At 41.1% G+C, this 18,302-nt stretch overlaps 1 long non-coding RNA gene across 1 annotated transcript in view; it reads left to right on the top strand.

Moving 5' to 3' along the window:
• The first annotated feature begins 3,540 nt into the window (after positions 1–3,540).
• Positions 3,541–18,302, top strand: part of LOC140610255 (uncharacterized) — a 58,521-nt gene continuing 43,759 nt past the window's right edge. Inside the window, exon 1 of the long non-coding RNA XR_012011985.1 lies at positions 3,541–3,687. This is a non-coding gene — a long non-coding RNA (uncharacterized lncRNA). The remainder of the gene's footprint in view (positions 3,688–18,302) is intronic.

An 18,302-nucleotide genomic window follows, 5' to 3' on the forward strand; every position in this document is an offset into this window, starting at 1 on the left:
TCTTCTCCCTGGGCTTATAGTCTCTCACTGGCCCACTGACAGGTACCACTTTAGAAGCTCTATCTTGCATTGCCACAACCACACCTGTCTCTGTCCCCACAGAGAAAGAGAAGAAGGAGGAGTGATAAGGTTGATTCTGCCTCAGTGAAAAATAAACAGAATTACCTTCTCTCAGGAAAGACCAAAACTATCAGTCATGTAGACTGGCCAGCACAAATTTGACCAGAGGCTCAAATCGTACAATGTAAACTAAAAGTTTCCAAATCCAATCATTCAAAAATTGGAGGGTCTGGAGACAATAAACCCACAGTCTCATATGCCCATACATGTCCTGAGCTTGAGTCGTGGACAAGATGAGATTGTACCCTTGGGCAGAACTACTATGTCATGGATGGCATGGAGCCTTGGGGGAGGGCTCAAGTTCAATGCACTGGTTCTCCATAGGCAAGACTGGTGAACAGGCTTCTTGCATGGAGGGGTCCAGATTGTGTCAAATCTAGCATATGTACCCACATCCCTGATTCAGAATCAAGTTTTCCAGTTTTAGTAGTGTAATGGGTATTCATTGCCCATGAGGAATATGGAGCAGACCAAGAGTCTCTTGGTCTTAGAAAAAGATACTACGGGAGGCTTGTTATTGCCAGTTGAGCCCACGACTTCTCCGTTCTCGACTGGGAATTAATACTCGAACAGATAAAAAGACACAGATTTTATTAAAATGTCACAACAAGGGGGATCTCTGGGTGGCTCAGTGGTTTAGCGCCTGCCTTTGGCCCAGGGCACGATCCTGGAGTCCCGGGATCCTTTAGACAAGAGTCCCATGTCAGGCTCCCTGCATGGAGCCTGCGTCTCTCTCTGCCTGTGTCTCTGCCTCTCTCTCTCTCTGTGTCTATCGTGAATAAATAAATAAATAAAATCTTAAAAATAAAATAAAATAAATAAATAAAATAAAATAAAATAAAATAAAATAAAATAAAATAAAATAAAATAAAAAATGTCACAACAAGGGCAGCCCCAGTGGCTCAGCAGTTTAGCACTGCCCTCAGTCCCCGGCATGATCCTGGAGACCTGGGATCGAGTCCCACGTCGGGCTCCCTGCATGGAGCCTACTTATCCCTCTGCCTGTGTCTCTGCCTCTCTCTCTCTCTCTCTCTCTCTCTCTCTCTCTGTGTGTGTCTCATGAATAAATAATAAAATAAAATCTTAAAAAAAAAAGTCACAACAACAACAAAGCAAATTCTATGATGACTACCATTTATATCGTGGGAAATTAAGCTCAAAAACAATAACAAACCGGCCTTAGGTCATACAACCATAAATAATGCGACTAGGAATATAGCAGAAGTCTGTCTTTCCCAAAGTACAGGGTGATGACCACTGTTTCACTGTCTAGTAAACTATATCCTGGGTAATTTGGATATTGTGCTTAACAAAAGAGTTATGATCAAGAAAATAGAAGGAAGCTGAATATCTTATCACCTCTGTATTTCGAGAAGACCAATTATGATATCAGGGAGGCCAGTGGTCCGTGAGACATAGTTTGGGAAATCCTGTCCTTCAAAATACCAATTCCATATAATTAGGCTACCAGGAAGGGGTGCTAAGTAAGGTCTGTGTCTACTCTGAATACGGAGCAGGTTGATGGGGAGGAGTATAGTGTTAATGAGAGCAACTACCATGTATTCCCTCTCCACTCTGTGTAGGTGGCATGTTATAAATATTAACTTATTTAGTTTTCACAATTACTATAGATCAAACATCAGTATTCCCATTTGCAGATAAGAAACGGAGGATAACTCAAGAATTTAGGTAACATGCTGAGCATCACAGATAAATAAAGAGTAGGGCTTATACATTAACACCTTCCTTGCATCCCCCTCAGCCTATCCCCAGCCCACAGATTCCTACTGCTTTCCCATCAGGATTTTCCTTCACCCTGGTTAGTTTGCTGGATAGAGTTCTAGAAGATCTGGTGCATCTAAATAGATGCTCATACTCTGAAGCATGGCCCTAGAACCTGCAAACGGGGATTCTAAGATAGGAGATCTTGGTGACAGAAGGCCACACAAGGTCAGAAGGAAAATAACGAAATCCCCCCAAATATTACTATACCTGTCCCTGACCTCTGTTTTGTTCTTGATGGCTTTTATAAAGCAGCAAACCATCCCAAACAGAAATATTTTTATAAAATGAGATTCCCATGCTTCAGAAATAAGTAAATCATTTCAAGTACTCTTTAATTCCTGTGCTGATCCTTTAGACAAGCTTTTATAACATTGGGAAGTGTAATTACTAAGATCTGTCATAAAATGCATTAAAGGCACCACTAGTGACATTATTTCCCATTTCCTAGCTTTGGTCTCTTTCTCCACTTTCTTTCTCATTTGCCAGCACCCCCACCTAGCACTTTAATTTCTTCACTTTTATTTCAACTCTTTCTGAATTTCCATAGGCTCTCCTCTGGTGGAGTCTGAGCAGCAGGTCCATCCCATCCTACAATCATGAATGGTGTGTGTAGGAAACAGGCAAAGTGTGAGGCACTCAGAGGCGGGACCATTCTGGGCCCACCAGAAAAAGACAAACCAGAACTGATTACACACACTGACAATGAGAAATCTCAGAAGCCCACCAGAGACTGGAGGCAGCACAGAGTTTAGACAAGTGGGAACTGTGACCACCTAAGGCTGCAGGGACAGAGGTTATGTCACAGAGCCCAGAGGCTAAGATCACCAGATAGAAGTTAGAACCACAATAGGCCTGTTCATTGGGCACTGAAGCCACTGCCAGAAATGCCATCAAAGGCAAACAGAGAGAGAGGAGGAGAAATACCTTGGCTTCTTCCTTCTTCCCAAACCCCACTTCCCCCAAGCCTCCCATTGTCTGAAGCCAGTTAAATGCCAGCTGCCATGGGACCTAGGAAATGCAGCCAACATTGTATTTCTGTTTTTTTTTTTTTTTTAAGCTCCTCTTTTATATTCTGAGAGGCTCATTTCCTTGAAAACTAGAATTTTCCAGCAGTAACATTTTAATTTAAATAATCTCCCCTTGGATGACAGCAAGCCGTAGGGACACAATGTTTTATTCGAGCTCAGTGGGGCTTAGCAAGGGGATCAAGTTTGTACAGAGAACCACTGAAGACCATACAGAGCCCCCAGCATCTCAGCCTGGGGGGTGTAAGTGTGAAGGATCAGGGATGGGGCCGAACCGCTCTAGTATCTACATCTACTCCACTTTCTTTTCCTCTTTGCTTTGTCTGTCCTCCTATCAAGTAAGTACAGTGGGAAAAGCAGGACAGCATGCTCATGTCCTAGCACCAGGTTTATCATATTCTACTATTCACCTCTTCATAATAATACTAATAGCTACCAATTATTGGGAACATTCTGTGTAAATTTCACTGTAGGAGGAAGGCACTGCTATCATCTTCCACTTACTAATGAGGAAACTGAAGCCCTGGGTGATTACGTTGCTTTCCTGGCCTGAGGACCTTGTAAGTGGTGAAAGCAGGCTGTATTTGAGCCCATTCCTCCCTGACTCCAAAGCGCAACCAATAAGCTCTACTGCTTCCTCCTCCCCATGCGACAGGAGGCGAGGTGCTTACAACGTCTGAGTTTGCGTTAAATGAGGACGATCCATATTGACCTTGCTGGCTTTCACCAAATGGCTGGGATTCCCAAAGTAGATAATGTAAGTGAAAATGTTTTGAAAACTCTTAAGATTCCCTTGCTTTACATCCTATTATTTCCACTTCTGCTTCTAGCAGGCACTGTCTGGTTCCTTAAGTCTCTCCATGTGGGGCTCAGCTACTATTTTTGGCCTGCCAAGCTGTTTTCGTTTTTCACCAGAATGCATGCTCCATTTGGGTAATGGGAACAGATGTGACAATGGGAACAAAACTCCTACCAGCCACGTTCTAACCCAAACATCCCAGAAGCGGCTTCCAGAACTCATCTCCTCACGTCTGCTCCTGGACAGGGAAATGTGAGAACACAAAGCTCTGCTTCACTGTCTTTTACTAGCCTTGATCATTTCTGATAAGTGCTCCTGGTAATCACTTTTCCTTTCCACAGCTTTGAGTTCTGGTGTGTTGTCCATATTATATTAATAAAGGTCCACAGGGAAAGGGTGATTTGTCGGAGGTTAAGAAATAATTGTAAGAAAATGTTTTGACATTATGTTAATGCCTGTCAGTGTATTATCCCCAATTTAAAGTTAATCACCAAAATTATATTGCAATTTCAAAAATGTAATGAAATAAGATTTGTTGAGGTGTGAATAATAAAGAAACCAAGAGCCTAGAGCTAAAATAGAAGTAAACTTCTCGTTTAACTCTTTTGTGGTTTCCTGCCAAGGGGCAAAGAAATGGTGATTTGGGGCCTGTGGATCTTGGCAAAAAAAATGGATTCACAATCCAGAAAAAAACAAGAGGTCTTTGTCTACAAGGCAATACAACCAAGTATTGAAATAGAAAGTTGAAATTTAAATCTGGGTCAAAAGGGTTCCAAAAATCTGGATGTTTGTCATTATGTGGGCAAGATATTTAGACACTTGATAAATTATTCAATTTTCTTATAAAATGCTGGTATCTTGCCCGGTCTCTGACTTTATGCTTACAATGGCCTGTCAAACTTTTCTGCTTGGGTACCCGGCCACCACCTTGAAATCAAACCAACCTTCTCACATTTCTCCTAAAACCAAAGCTCCTACTTATCTGTGAGTCGTAGCAGGATTTTCTCAGGCTCTGATACTTGGAACTCTGGAGTCATCTTTGACCCCTTCAATATTTATGCAATCTATTCATATCCAGGCCTTAACATTCTTTTGAGCTGTCCTTTAAAAATAAACATGAGAACAATAGCATCCATTTGCACACGCTTGCCACAAGACAGGCTTTCACTGTGAGATGCGTTTTAAAAATTATCCTTCTCCCTCCAAACAACTCTGTAAGATGGACAGCATTAACCCATTTTTAAAATGAGCAAACTGAGATTTGGAGTGGTCACTGACCTAGTTGTTTGCTCAGTAAGTGCTGGAGTGGGTCTGTCTGCCTCAAAGCAAGCAGACCATCCGAGAGCTGGTCTCTTAGTGCTATCATGAAGACCCACCAAGCCACAGCAAGCCCTCAGAAGGCACTGGTGGTACTTAACGCTACTCCTTCTTTCATGCCACACCCGCCACACCCGCCTTGGTCCTTGCTGCCACTATGCTTATCCTGCCACTCAGAACTCCTTGCTGGGACAGTCGCCCACCCTGGATCCCATCTCCTTCCTTCACCCTGAATGCAACTGCTGGATGAATCTTCCCATACACACTTTTTGAGTTTTGAAACTCAAAAATGCCCATTCTAATTCACAACTCTTTGAGGCTCCTCAAATTCTTTTGGAAAAAGTTCAAAATAAGCCAGCCCTTCAAAGCGCTTTGTTACCTGCCATCTTCCATCCCCACCACCATCACCCTATTGGAACCCTCTACTCCAACAAGGCAGGTATGCTTCCCAGGCTCCAGGTGCCCTCTGAAGTGCTCACACAGTTTCTCCTACTATGACTACCCCTTGACTTCCACTTTTGTCTTCTACTTCGCTCAGATCCCATTCATGTGCCCTCCCCCCTCTTTCCAGGAAGCTTTTCCAGGACCACCTGGCCCATTCTAGTTAGCTTTCCCCTGCCCAGACATCTCATAGTGCTTCTTACCTGCCTCAAACATGTGGCATTAATCAAAGTGGCTTGGACCGTGAGCAGCTCTTGCCCTCAGCTAAAAGCAGTGCAGTCTGGTGGGGGGAAACATATACTTCCAATGATGAAGAATGGGTGGTTGCGTCCCAAATCTGCCACTAATTACCCATTTGATTTGTCAAGCCACTAGTGGGTTAATGCCCATATTTTTAGTAATAGCTTTGGTAATGGCTTTTATTTGCCAAACACTGTCTGGGTGGCTAAATGCTTTACAGGTGTTATCTAAAAAAGAGGTGATCATATTTTCCCCATTTTAAGGACAAAGAAAGTGAGCTTCAGAGAAGTCATTAGGTAATTTACTTTAGACAAAAAGCCCATAAGTATGACTGGGATTACCCTGGGATCCAAAAAGAGGCTTTAATTTATCTCAAAGAGCTTTTAATTTATATCTTGAAACACATTGCATCCTGTTAGCATTTCAGACTTTTGCAATCAAATGTTATGAAGACTTCCTCCACTACCCCACCTGCCCTAAAGACTCTGCCCTTCAGTCCCTCTGTTCTCAACCTGCCTATTCCCATCCTTTCCTGGTAGAAACAGTGGAGGAGGGAAGGGAGCTGCCCACAGCATCTTCACAGGGCCTCCTTGAGTTCACACCAGGTAGATGCAGATAATCAAGGACCTTCAGGGCTGGAAGAACCTCTCCACGCCACAGATGCAGAACTTGTGGCTCAGATGGGAGCAGCAGCTAGGCCAAAGATACTCACCTAAGTGAGGATGGGGACAATGCTTCTTCCTGACAAGAACTTGCCCTAAGGGATCCCTGGGTGGCGCAGAGGTTTGGGGCCTGCCTTTGGCCCAGGGTGCAATCCTGGAGACCCGGGATCGAATCCCACATCGGGCTCCCGGTGCATGGAGCCTGCTTCTCCCTCTGCCTGTGTCTTTGTCTCTCTCTCTCTCTCTCTGTGACTATCATAAATAAATAAATAAATAAATAAATAAATAAATAAATAAATAAATAATCTTAAAAAAAAAAAAAAAAAAAAGAACTTGCCCTAAACATCCTATGCCCTTCTGCATGTGCCAGGTGCTGAAGACCAGGTGCCTGCACACCAAGACAAATGTCCTGTCATCCATCTCAAATCTGTTGCCATTTAGTTCGATGAGGCTGGATAAATAGGAACACCCACTTGGCCTTTGGGGAGCCCTTCATTTCTTCACATACCTCTGCCTGTGCTCTCAGGGCTCCATGCATCTCTGTAATATAGAGCTCTGATCATCCAAGTTTCCCTTCTCTGCACTGCCTCTCACTCCTGATGCCTCTAATCAGCCACACTGCCCTTTGCTGGCCTTTCAACCTTTCATTTATGTCCTCATTGAGATAAGACAGCTGGCCTTGGCTGCTGCATTCAGAGTGAGGATGCACCACTGATTTATTGAATGGCATAATATTTCTGCATCTCATTCCCCAACTCCTTCACACAGTCATGTGTCTTGTCGCAGATCTGATGGCCACTGGGCATGGAGCAGATGTCTTCATCGAGCAGCTCATAATGACACTGGCTATTAGATCTCTCTCTCTCTTTCTCTCTTTCTTTTTTCCTTTCTTTCTTTCTTTCCCTCTTTCTCCTTTGAACACAGACATTGCAGTTGATTCAGAGGCCACTGATGTGTGCATAGAGTTTAAATCACTGCCTTTCAGTAAGCATTAGCTAACCCTGGTGTGCAATGTGATAACTGCCTGTCAGAGAAATTCCTTAAAACAGCTCTGCTCCCCACGGTACTTGAACCCAAGTTTAAGGGTAAATGTTTGCTATGAGAGGCCACTCTGCCACCTGAGAAGCTCCTGGACTTCTAGGGCAATAAAGGAAAGGCAGTTTTCCAAGATGAGCATGCATTGATTTGCTGAGCAATGGAGATGAGAGTATGGGGAACTTTCTCTTCTCTTTCAAGGGTATAATTGATGCCACCAAGATCAGGTCAAGTTGGTGATAGCACTTGGTCCTCTCGATATCTGCAACTGAGTCATAATGCTAACGCCTATATTTTCAGAGGTTTTAGCAAAGAACTCCAGTACATTGTTGGAATGGTCATTTTTCTGTATTCATGTGTCCCTCATGGAGTCTGAACCAGTCAGGGTTCTTCACAGAAACAGAACCAGTAGGGTATATGTGTGCACACACCCATACATGTGCTTGTGTGTGCATGTGCACATGTACACACATGTATGTATAAGAATTTATTTCAAGGAATAGGCTTACACAATTGTGAGACCGGCAAGTCTGAAATCTATGGGGCAGACTGAAAGGCTAGGAACTCTGAGCCACATGTCCTGAACAGACATGAAATGATGCTGTAGTCTAAAGGCAAAATTTCTCATTCCTCATTCCTCAATTTTGCTCATAAGGCCTTTTAACCGATTGGAGGAGGTCCATGTATGTTATCAAGAATAATCTCTTTTGTATGAAGTCAGTTAAGTGTAGATGTTAACCACATCTACAAAATGCCTTCATAGCAACATCTAGATTATGGTTTGATTGAATAACTGGATACTATAGCCCAGCCAAGCCAACAAATTAATCATCTCAGAGTCAAAGGCAACAAACTGTAGCATAGGGGCTTCCTTTTTAAATCTCTACCAGCCCAAATGAGCCTCCTCACTGCACAGCAAATGTTAGCCCCAGCTGGGGACTTTCAAAACTAGCTGGCCCTGAGCTAGTCACAATGCTGGTTCTAGGTATTTTCCTAGGACCACCTGAAACTTATTCTTTACCCCTCTGCACCTTAAATTTCCTAATATTTTAGTGACACATTCAGGCCCTTCTCACCAGATTCTGGGATTGTTTTCCCCTGTGACTCTCAATATCACATGTACCCCTATTTTGGAGTCCATTTCACTTAACTTCTGGGTCTTCTTCTATCAGCTCCAACTATGTAGATTGCTCCATTGATTGGTCAAATGTCATCTGGGAGAGGAGGGAGACTCAGACAAAGAAGAGTGATTTATGAATGAGCAGGGAAGAGTAGGAATCAAGTAGGGCTCTAGCTACTCAGATGGATGAAGGCTACATGGAAGGGAAAGGAGGAAAGGGGCCAAACATCCAGATTAAAAACCTTGACACTTCTGCCTACTTGCTGTGACTTTGGGCACCTTGTTTAACCTCCTCAAGTTTGTGTTTTCCAAAATGCCGAGGAGGTGCATAAACCTACATCATAAGTATGGGGAGATAATAATATATGCTAAGCAAAGTTATGGTTTCTTCTTTCAGAAGAACTACTCTTCCAGCCCCCTTTTAATTAGAGAGCCAAATGGTGGATTCCTGCCTGTTAAGAGTGGCATTCTAGGTATCTATTGCTATGTGAAAAAATATCCCCCAAAATTTGTAACTTAAAACAATTAATAATCATTTACTATGTTCATGAACCTGCAATTTGGGCAGAGCTGGGGGATAAATTGCCTCTTTTCCATGTGGCATCCAGTGGGACAGCTTGACAGCAGCCAGATAAATTTCCAAGATTACACCCTGGCTGATGGCTGATGAGTTGATGCCTCTGTTTCTCTCACATGAGCTTCTCTAAGGGGTGATGGGCTTCCTTGCACCCCCATGACAGGATTCTAAGAGAAAAGAAGATGAAGCTGCCAGTCTCTTGAAGTCTCCACTAGAAGCTGCAGTGTTACTTGTGCTATATTCTCTTGACCAGCCACATGGCCTGCCTATATGTAAGGGGAGTAGACATAAACTATACTTCTCAATGAGAAGAGTGTCAAAGAATTTTGGCCCCTGCTCAATCCACCACAACATTCAGTCAACATTGAGAAATAGGACCAGATTAACCTCTTACCTGAAATAATTGAAAACTGAACAAAATATACAAGCCAACATTATTCAAGACATGGACATAAGCAATGAAAGCTAACAATTCCTAAGGATAGGAAACAAAAAGGTGAGCCCTAAGACTGTCCCAGTTTATGGCCTGGAGAAAGTTTCCAAGCCACAGAACAGGGAGAGAAACCCAATAGGAGTCTCATATTTCTCTGTTAGTTGAAGAGACAGAGTCTGAAAAAGCTAAGGATGCTAGAGAGTATGTGGAAGAATACAGGAAAAGAGAAAGCTACAGAGAGAGAGAGACAGAGACAGAGACAGAGACAGAGAGCGCTCTAGATATCCACAGGAAGTCCCCATCACACACTCAGTTGCATACTGAGCAGAACAAGTATGTGAAAACAAAACAAAACAAAGGAACTGTCTGACCCCAAAGAAAGAATCACCTGAAAGGATTACCAGGGACAGAGCCTGGAGGTCATGGAGAACCAGGAATAGTGCCAGTTCCCATATGTCAACGTGAAAAACCTCATAATTTAAAGGGCTAAGAATATCTTGCCTCAGGAGTTGGGGAAAATTAGCCTTATGCTAAGTGCCACTCTGGTCCTACCCAACAAAATTTAAAAGAAACACTTGAAAGTATCCAAGTGTCTCCACTTTAGCCATGTCCTAGAACTAAACTAAAATATCTTTATAGGAATTCAAAAATATCCCACAACCAAGAAGGCAATGGCATTAATGATGTGTAGCATCTAACCAAGAATCACCAGGCATGCAAATAAGCAGGAAAATACAACTCCAAATGAGAAAAACTGACCCAAAAATTTCACAGATAATTGAGTTAGTAGACAAGGACATTAAAATAGTTATAACTACTGTATTCCATAGATTCAAGAAGCTGCAGGAAAGATGGAACATATTAATCAGATACAAGAAAAATATTTTTTAAAATGCAACAAGATCAAACTTCTAGAGATGAAAAGTACAGTATCTGAGATGAAAAAGACACCTAGATAGGATTTACAGCAGATAAGATGAACTCTCAGAGAAAAATATTAGTGAAATTGTAGACATAGCAATAGCAACTATTCAAAACTCAACACACGGTAGAAAAAAAGTAAAACAAAGCTTCTGTGAATGGTGGGACAACCATAAGCAGCCAAATTTGAATAAAACAATAAACCCACATATCCAAAAATCTCAATGAACCTCAAACAGAAGAATCAGAAAACTACTCTAACGCACATCATCATCAAATTGCTTAAAACCAGTGATAAAAAGAAAAACTTAAAAGCAGCCAAAGAAAGACACATCATGAACAAAAGGGAAGGGAAGGGAAGGGAAGGGAAGGGAAGGGAAGGGAAGGGAAGGGAAGGGAAGGGAAGGGAAGGGAAGGGAAAGGAAGGGAAGCATTTGGACTAGCACTAATGCTAAGTGCCACTCTGGTCCCACCCAACAAAGTTTAAAAGAAACACTTGAAAGTATCCAAGTGTCTCCACTTTAACCATGTCCTAGAACTAAACTAAGATGTCTTTATAGGAATTTTTGGACTAACACTTATGCTAAGTGCCACTCTGGTCCCACCCAAAAATAAGGAAGACACTAGTTTTCTCACTGGAAATGACAAGAAGACAACAAAGCAACATTTCTAAAGTGCTGAAAGCATCCCTGGTGAGGAAGCCTTCCACATACTCTCTTACTTCGTATTGGTTTCCTAAGGCTACTATAAAATTTGCCACAGACTAAGTAGCTTAAAACAACTAAAATTTATTCTGTCATAGTTCTGGAGGCCAGAAGTCTGAAATCAAGGTGACAGTAGGGTTGATTCCATCTGGAATTCTTGAGAATCTGCTCCAGCCTTCTCCCCTAGCATTTGGTGGTTGCCAGCAACCCTTGGCTTACAGATGTATCACTCTAGTCTCTGTCTCCATCACCATATGGTATTCTTCCCTGGGTCTTTAAATGTTTCTTTATTCACAAAGACATGAGTCATTGGGTTTAGTCATTGGGTTAGGATCTGCTTTACTCCAGAGTAAATCTTAACTTATGTCTTCATTATATCTACAAAAACCCTATTTCCAAATAGAGTCACATGCATAGGTACAGGGAGTGGAGACTTGAACAGGCCTTGTTGAAGGTCATAGTTCATCCCATTACATTAATCTCCAGTTTCTCAGAGGATGGAGAGGGTCTAGTGGAGCATTCCAATGCACAGGAGAAGGCCAAAATCATCAAACGGATGAAACCTGGATCCCTAAATCACAATGTGGAAGACCACTCCAGAAGCATGTGACTGTGCTGTGACATGAATGAAAACATAAAGCAGAAGTGTGATAAGCCACCGAGACTCATGAAGACCATTAATGGGCCACTATTATGGAAGTAAAGTGAGATCATGCATGTAAAGGACCTGACACATGAAAGGTGCTAAATAATTGGAAGCATAATTAGGATATTAATAAAGAGAAGAGAGTTATGAGTCTACATTAAGTCTCAGGTTGGGCTCCCTGTGACCGACTTCTAGCGGATTATCAAAAGACTTTGATCCCAATAGGAATAAATGACCCACTAAAAAAGGCAAAGAAAGTTCCTAGGTCCCTGCAAAGCATGGCATTGCTCTTGTCATATTACCATTCTCTTCCCATTCCAAAAAGTACAATAGAGTGAGCCAGTTTATTTAAGTAATCACAAGGCAGAGCAGACAGGTGATTCAAACTAAATGTTTGACCCAGTTAACTGGCAGATTCCGTCACAACAAAACCCCAGTACATAAAATATCAGTTTCTGGTTAAGCCAGAAAGGAAATCTGATCTTCTGCTATTTCCAAGCAAGATCAGTTTACAAAATTACTTTGTTTCCCATACATCTTCTGAAATGACTATAGACCAAATAATCAATTGATTTGAAGCCATTTTTTACTCTCATCCAAAACAGAGAGACATTTTTCAGTCCTATCCAAAAGGGAAAATGTTAAATCACATGTGAATTGCAGATATAAGCATTTAAAGACTGTTTTCCTGTTTTGTTTGTGAATAATTTTTCATTTTATGAAGGAACCAAATATCTCAGTAGGTAAAATCAATAGCAACCACCAGAGCGGATGGAAAATTCTCCAGGCTTAATATGGTTTCATGCATGGCTGTCAAAGCTGAATGTCTTAAGGGAACAAATAGTGAATTCCCTGCCTTGGAGGAGATGTATGAATTAGAGTCTTTTCTTTTTAAAACTAATCTGTTGTATAATGGTTCATTCATTCAACAAATATTTATTAAGCACTTATTGTGTGCTACATACTACATCAAATGTTTGAAATACACAAAAAATAAAATTGGGGACCCACTCCAGAGGGAAGAAAGTCTAGTGGAATAATAACTATGATTTAGAGAGCTTGTTAAATTTCAAGTACCATTCTTAGCACTCTGTACGTGTTAATTCATATACCCTTCATGACACCTCTGTGAGGTGATATTAATATCTCTATTTTACAGATAAGGGAACTGAGGCACAGAAAGTTTAGAGTGTTCACAGTCCCAGATGTAGAGCCAGGATATGAGCCCAGACAGCCAAGTTTCAGAGACTATGCTTTCCTTATGCACAAAGCTGATATGCAAGCACATCATCTCACCAATGTGACAATTGTGAGACAGACTGTAAGAATCTTGATGGGAAGATTCTATGTCTATGTCTCATTTTATTATTGTTTTTCCCAATTCTTAGAAGAGTTCTTGGTCTGCAGTATTCTTTTATTTTTTTTTTCAATTGTTAAATTAAGTAATCAAATAGAGTAACAGAAAGTAATCTGGTAGACCCAAACAAGCAGCTCCCATATTTGTCTGGGGAAAGCATAGAAGGCTTCCCAGAGGAGGTGATTTTAAGCTGGTTCTTCTGAAAAGGTAAGTTAGGCATTTGATAAGTCATCCAGGGAAGGAAAAACATTCTGGGAAGCAGGAGTTCAAAAACACACAGGCAAAGGCACCAGGGCAGGTAAAGGATAAATTCTTTTCAATTAAGAAAAGAAAGAAAGAAAGAAAGACAAACAGAAAGAAAGAAAGAAAGAAAGAAAGAAAGAAGAAGAAGAAAGAAGAAAGAAAGAAAGAAAGAAAGAAAGAAAGAAAGAAAGAAAGAAAGAAAGAAAGAAAGAAAGAAAGAAAGAAAGAAAGAAAGAAAGAAAGAAAGAAAGAAAGAAAGAAGAAAGAAAGAAAGAAAGAAAGAAAGAAAGAAAGAAAGAAAGAAAGAAAGAAAGAAAGAAAAATTACAATCTTACAATGGTTGGTAAGAAGGGTAATTGATTATTTGTGCAGTGTTAATCTTTGTCCTGAGCAAGCAGTGCTTCTCAGATGGTCTCCTGGAGCCCTGAAAAAGAGAATTGTTTGGTACTTTTCTTCCTCATTTTTGAAAAAAGACATCAGAAGGCTCTTTGGGATTATGGTTTCCTGAGGATGTTTCTCCTAAACAAAACCTTTAGATAAGTGCTTCCTAACATGACCCTGGAGACTAGTCGAGGCGCTCCAGCACCTTCAGAACTGAGAGTTGGCATCTTGGTGCACCAGGAATTCTGAGCCAAGTTATCAATTGGGAAGCTCTTTCTTAAGTGGAAAAAGTCAGTAGAACTTTGGCAAAAGTTGTTACAGGTATGGAATTCCATATATCGAATTGTCAAAAAGAAACAAAAGACAGGCCATTGTGTCGCTTTCTGGAGTCCAAGATTGTTTCTGAACTTGAAAAGCACCTAAAGAGGTGAGCTGAGAAAAGCAGGAAACATGTGGTGATGCGAGAGATCCTTAACAAAAAAAAAAAAAAAAAAGCAATAGAAATAGGAAAAGGTTTAGATACTGGTCAAAGTGGACAAGAATGAGCCAAACCTCAAACAGAAGTTTCTGCCACTATCCCCCAATTCATGCACAAAATAAAGAATGTAAAGACCCTTACTGACTCACCAGTGGCCTTAGCCTTTTCACAAAGAACTGTCCTTTCTTAATTGCTTTTCTTCTAACTTTCTTAACTGACTGCTTCGGTGCTGACCAGAGAGTCTATGGTTACCTGATGGATTCTGTGCTCTGTTCATGTAAGCCATGCTGTGCTCAACTAGCCTCATAGTTTTTGTTCTCACCAGTTCTGACCATTTGGGTTCCAGAACCTGACTTCTGGTTACATTGTTTTTTCCCTCTTATGGCATCCAACCATCCCCAAATTTCAGCTAGAGTGTGAAAAACATTAAAGACAAAATATCTGAGGATGGAACCCTGCAAGCACCATGAGATAATGCCCACAAGATGGATATTAAAACGATATTTCCAAAATGAATACCCAAGGCACCAAGGATTTGCTAATAATCTGAGTTTCAATAGTGATTCAAATCCCTATGTTCCATGAACATTCCCAGTGAATCATCCAGTCAGAGTATTTATCAAGCATCTATGACCTTCCAGGTTCAGAGCATCAGCCTAAGTACTGTGGTAATATGAATAGTTATGCTATATTATTAACTCCTTCCAATAACTTATGTTCAGTGTGGGGGTGATTTCTTTCAGAGTGATTATTCAGTATCTCAGCTTCTCCAAAACTTGTTTCTTTTTATCAAAACAGGAAAATTATTCTTGATATGTTTCTTTCTGCCTTATGTGGTCTTATGTTCCCAGATTGTTGTGATGTCCATTAATGTTTCTTGCTTCCTAAAGAATCCATGGACCTCATGGAAACATCCTTGCCCTACTCCTAGAATCTGTCAATAGCCCGAAGAACCTACCTGCTGCTTCTTCCATGACTGCCCCATGTTCTGTGGACAGCCTACCATCACCAGACCTCCCTTCCTTGGGCAAAGCTAAGGCATCAGCAAGACCTAGAAGAACCCAGTACCTTTTCATGTCACCAGCAGGAAGAAGCTTGACCCACCATTACTTGGAGCCACTTGCTCAATCTCTGCTCACCTATAGTGATCAGGGAAGTCTACTTTTGAGCTTCCGGATGCTCCTTCCATCATTCCTATATATCTGTGGGAAGCCCTATGTCCCAAGTCACCAATAAGGAGCCATAATCCTGCTCTAGGTGGGGGCAGGTGTTTCCCCACAGACAGTGTCTCCTCTCTGGCTGATCCCATGGTCCTAGAGTCCACTGGGTTTCAGTGTCTGCTCTTTCAACAAAACCTGTCTCATTCTCACCAACAGATTTGCTTTCTACTAAGGGGAGATGCTTTAAATAGAAAGAAGTTCTAGAAGGCTCCATGTGGTAAATGGCAAACCAGTAGAAGAGTCAAAGAGTATAAGATCTTTAGGAGTTTAGATATGGAGGAATCACTGTGAAGGCAGATGCCCTGAACTGTGGGGCTCAACCTCGATCATGAAGGATGAGTAACTCTCAGATAAATGCATAAAAAGAGGAAGGATATTTTAGAAGGTGTCGGCACTGCCAGCAATATCAGGGGAAAAAGAGCAGAGGAGAACACCAATATAAACCAAGCAATCTGCTCTGGATGTTTGCAGGAAAATGTAAGAGGCCTCCATTTCTGGAAGCAGGACCCATTCTTTATTTTATTCTTCAGGGCATTCATCCAATGCCATGTTCTCTTGGAAGCCTTTCCTGGAACTGCCAAACACATGGATACTGTTAATGTGCAACCTCTTTAGTTCACCTAGGCATGCATTCAATGCATTTTAATTTGTGAGCATATTTCTCAACTCTTCTTAGGCCATTGCAAGCTTCTTTAGGTGATATCATATTTTAGGCTTTGTGGAAGTATTAATAACTGAGACCTATAATGTATGCATATTATTTAGCACACAGCTAGGGCAGCCCTATAATTTATCTTCCAAACTAGGGCACTTTAGGGAATAAAAGGGAATCAACCAAAAATTACTCTAAGACAACAGGCAGTAACCAATATGGCCTCAGGCTACCAGGATGTATAACCACCCTACCCATAATAAATTTCTTTCTGTGAAATTAAAGGCTGATGATCAATTAAGGAATGCCAAAATGGTCTTCTGGTGAAGTTGATTGACCGTGTTATCTTGTGCTAGCTCAGTGTTTCTACCCAAAGCAGCCACTCTCCACTGAGTGTACAAGCTTTCTACTCTCAGAGAGAAGATTGCTCTTTAAATGGCATATTTATTTTATAAACATAGAATAACTGCATTTTTCCTAAATGCCAGATACTGTGCAATATTCAGGTAATATATGAGTGAAAGAGTCCATGTGTTCACTCACTCACTCACTCACTCACTCATTCATTCATTCAATCATTCATTCATATATTCAACAAATATTTATTAAGAGCTTATCATCCATCAGGCCAGGTGGTGGTGAACAATCGCCCCAGTCTTTACCCCAATGGAGCTCCCAGATTATACTCCAGGCAGCAGGTGAGAATAGGCCATTAATAAAGGTATTTATGAGCTTTAATGTTGGCTTAAAGGGAAATAGCGCTTTTGCGAGGATGAGTTAGTGGGACTTTACAGAGAAGAAAAGGAAGACATAATCACCAAGTAAAAGAGGAGGGATAGATAGTTCAGACAGAAAATAGCACAAGGAAAGGTTTGGAGACAGGAAACAACAAGATGAGAGATGAGAGTGTAGGATTAGTGGGTTGGATCACACTGGGGCCCAGCGGCCAATCTGAGGACTTTAAATGTGAACACATTAGTCAACCAGGGGGTATTGAAGCTCAGCATCAGGCTCATCCACGATCAGGTATAAATTTTATAAAGATTATTGTTTTTGAGAGACCTATAGCAAATCCTCTAGGAGCTAATTTGCAGAAAGTCAGTATGGACATTAGCCCATGACATATGCTACCTCCCCTTCCTTGCTTATTCTAGGTTCCTAGAGGTCAGTGTCGGGTCCACAGACTGTCCTTGTACTTGAAGAAACATAATTATTTTACAAAATGCTTTCTCCTAGATAGAGGGGCATATTCCTACAAATAATTGTCCTATTGTCATCAGAGCCCTAAGGTGTACAATGAATTCTGTGCTACCTTAGAATTGTTGATAGTTGAATTGTTATGTAGATGTGAGTTCTATGACTGGGGACTATACAGCCTCATAAAAATAACATCATTATAAGACCTGGCTTTATTTCTATGTCCATTTTCCAGTCACCTGGAGAGACATCCTCAACATCAAATGATCGGCCAGCTGCCCCTGGTCCTGTCCCCTTATCCCTATGTCCTCCTAGTGGCTTCAGACTGTTCTCATTTCCTCTCTTGGGAGGCAGCTTATCCTGTGCAGTCTGCTTATTCAACACAAACTAACTTTTGATCTTAGACCTAAGGCTCTGAATTTTTGAATATACATGGCTTTTGCTTAATTCATAAGGACTATGAGAAGAATAAGAATTAGGCTATTTCCCCTGCACTCCAAAACAACCCTATTGCCTCCCACAATAGCAAGATACTCTGGACAAGTTTCTTAGAGGCTGTAAATTCAGTTCCCTAATATTTTCACAATGGATTAAAATTTGTTGGAGGCTTCAGTTAATCTGCCAGAAACTATCTATGTCTCTTTAGTTCACTTTCTACGTATCAATAGAGACCACAATCTTGGCCTTCAAATGCATATTTGGCAAAAATTTCAACTTCTTTTCCTCTAGCTTAATGAATCTGTTTCAAGAGCATCCCATTCTGCTTCCTAACAAAAAGATTTAAACTTTGATAATTTAAGGTAAACTGAATTCAATGAGTCCTTTAAGAGGTTATGCTTTTGTTTTTGTTTTTCAGTTTAGTCATAGAATAATGTCTCTTTTTCTCCTTGGATTTGGATCTAATTTTGGTATGTTTGCACAGAGCCAGACCAGCTACATTGTTTGCAGT

Source organism: Canis lupus, chromosome 2, assembly GCF_048164855.1.
Source record: "Canis lupus baileyi chromosome 2, mCanLup2.hap1, whole genome shotgun sequence".
NCBI classification, from domain to species: domain Eukaryota; kingdom Metazoa; phylum Chordata; class Mammalia; order Carnivora; family Canidae; genus Canis; species Canis lupus.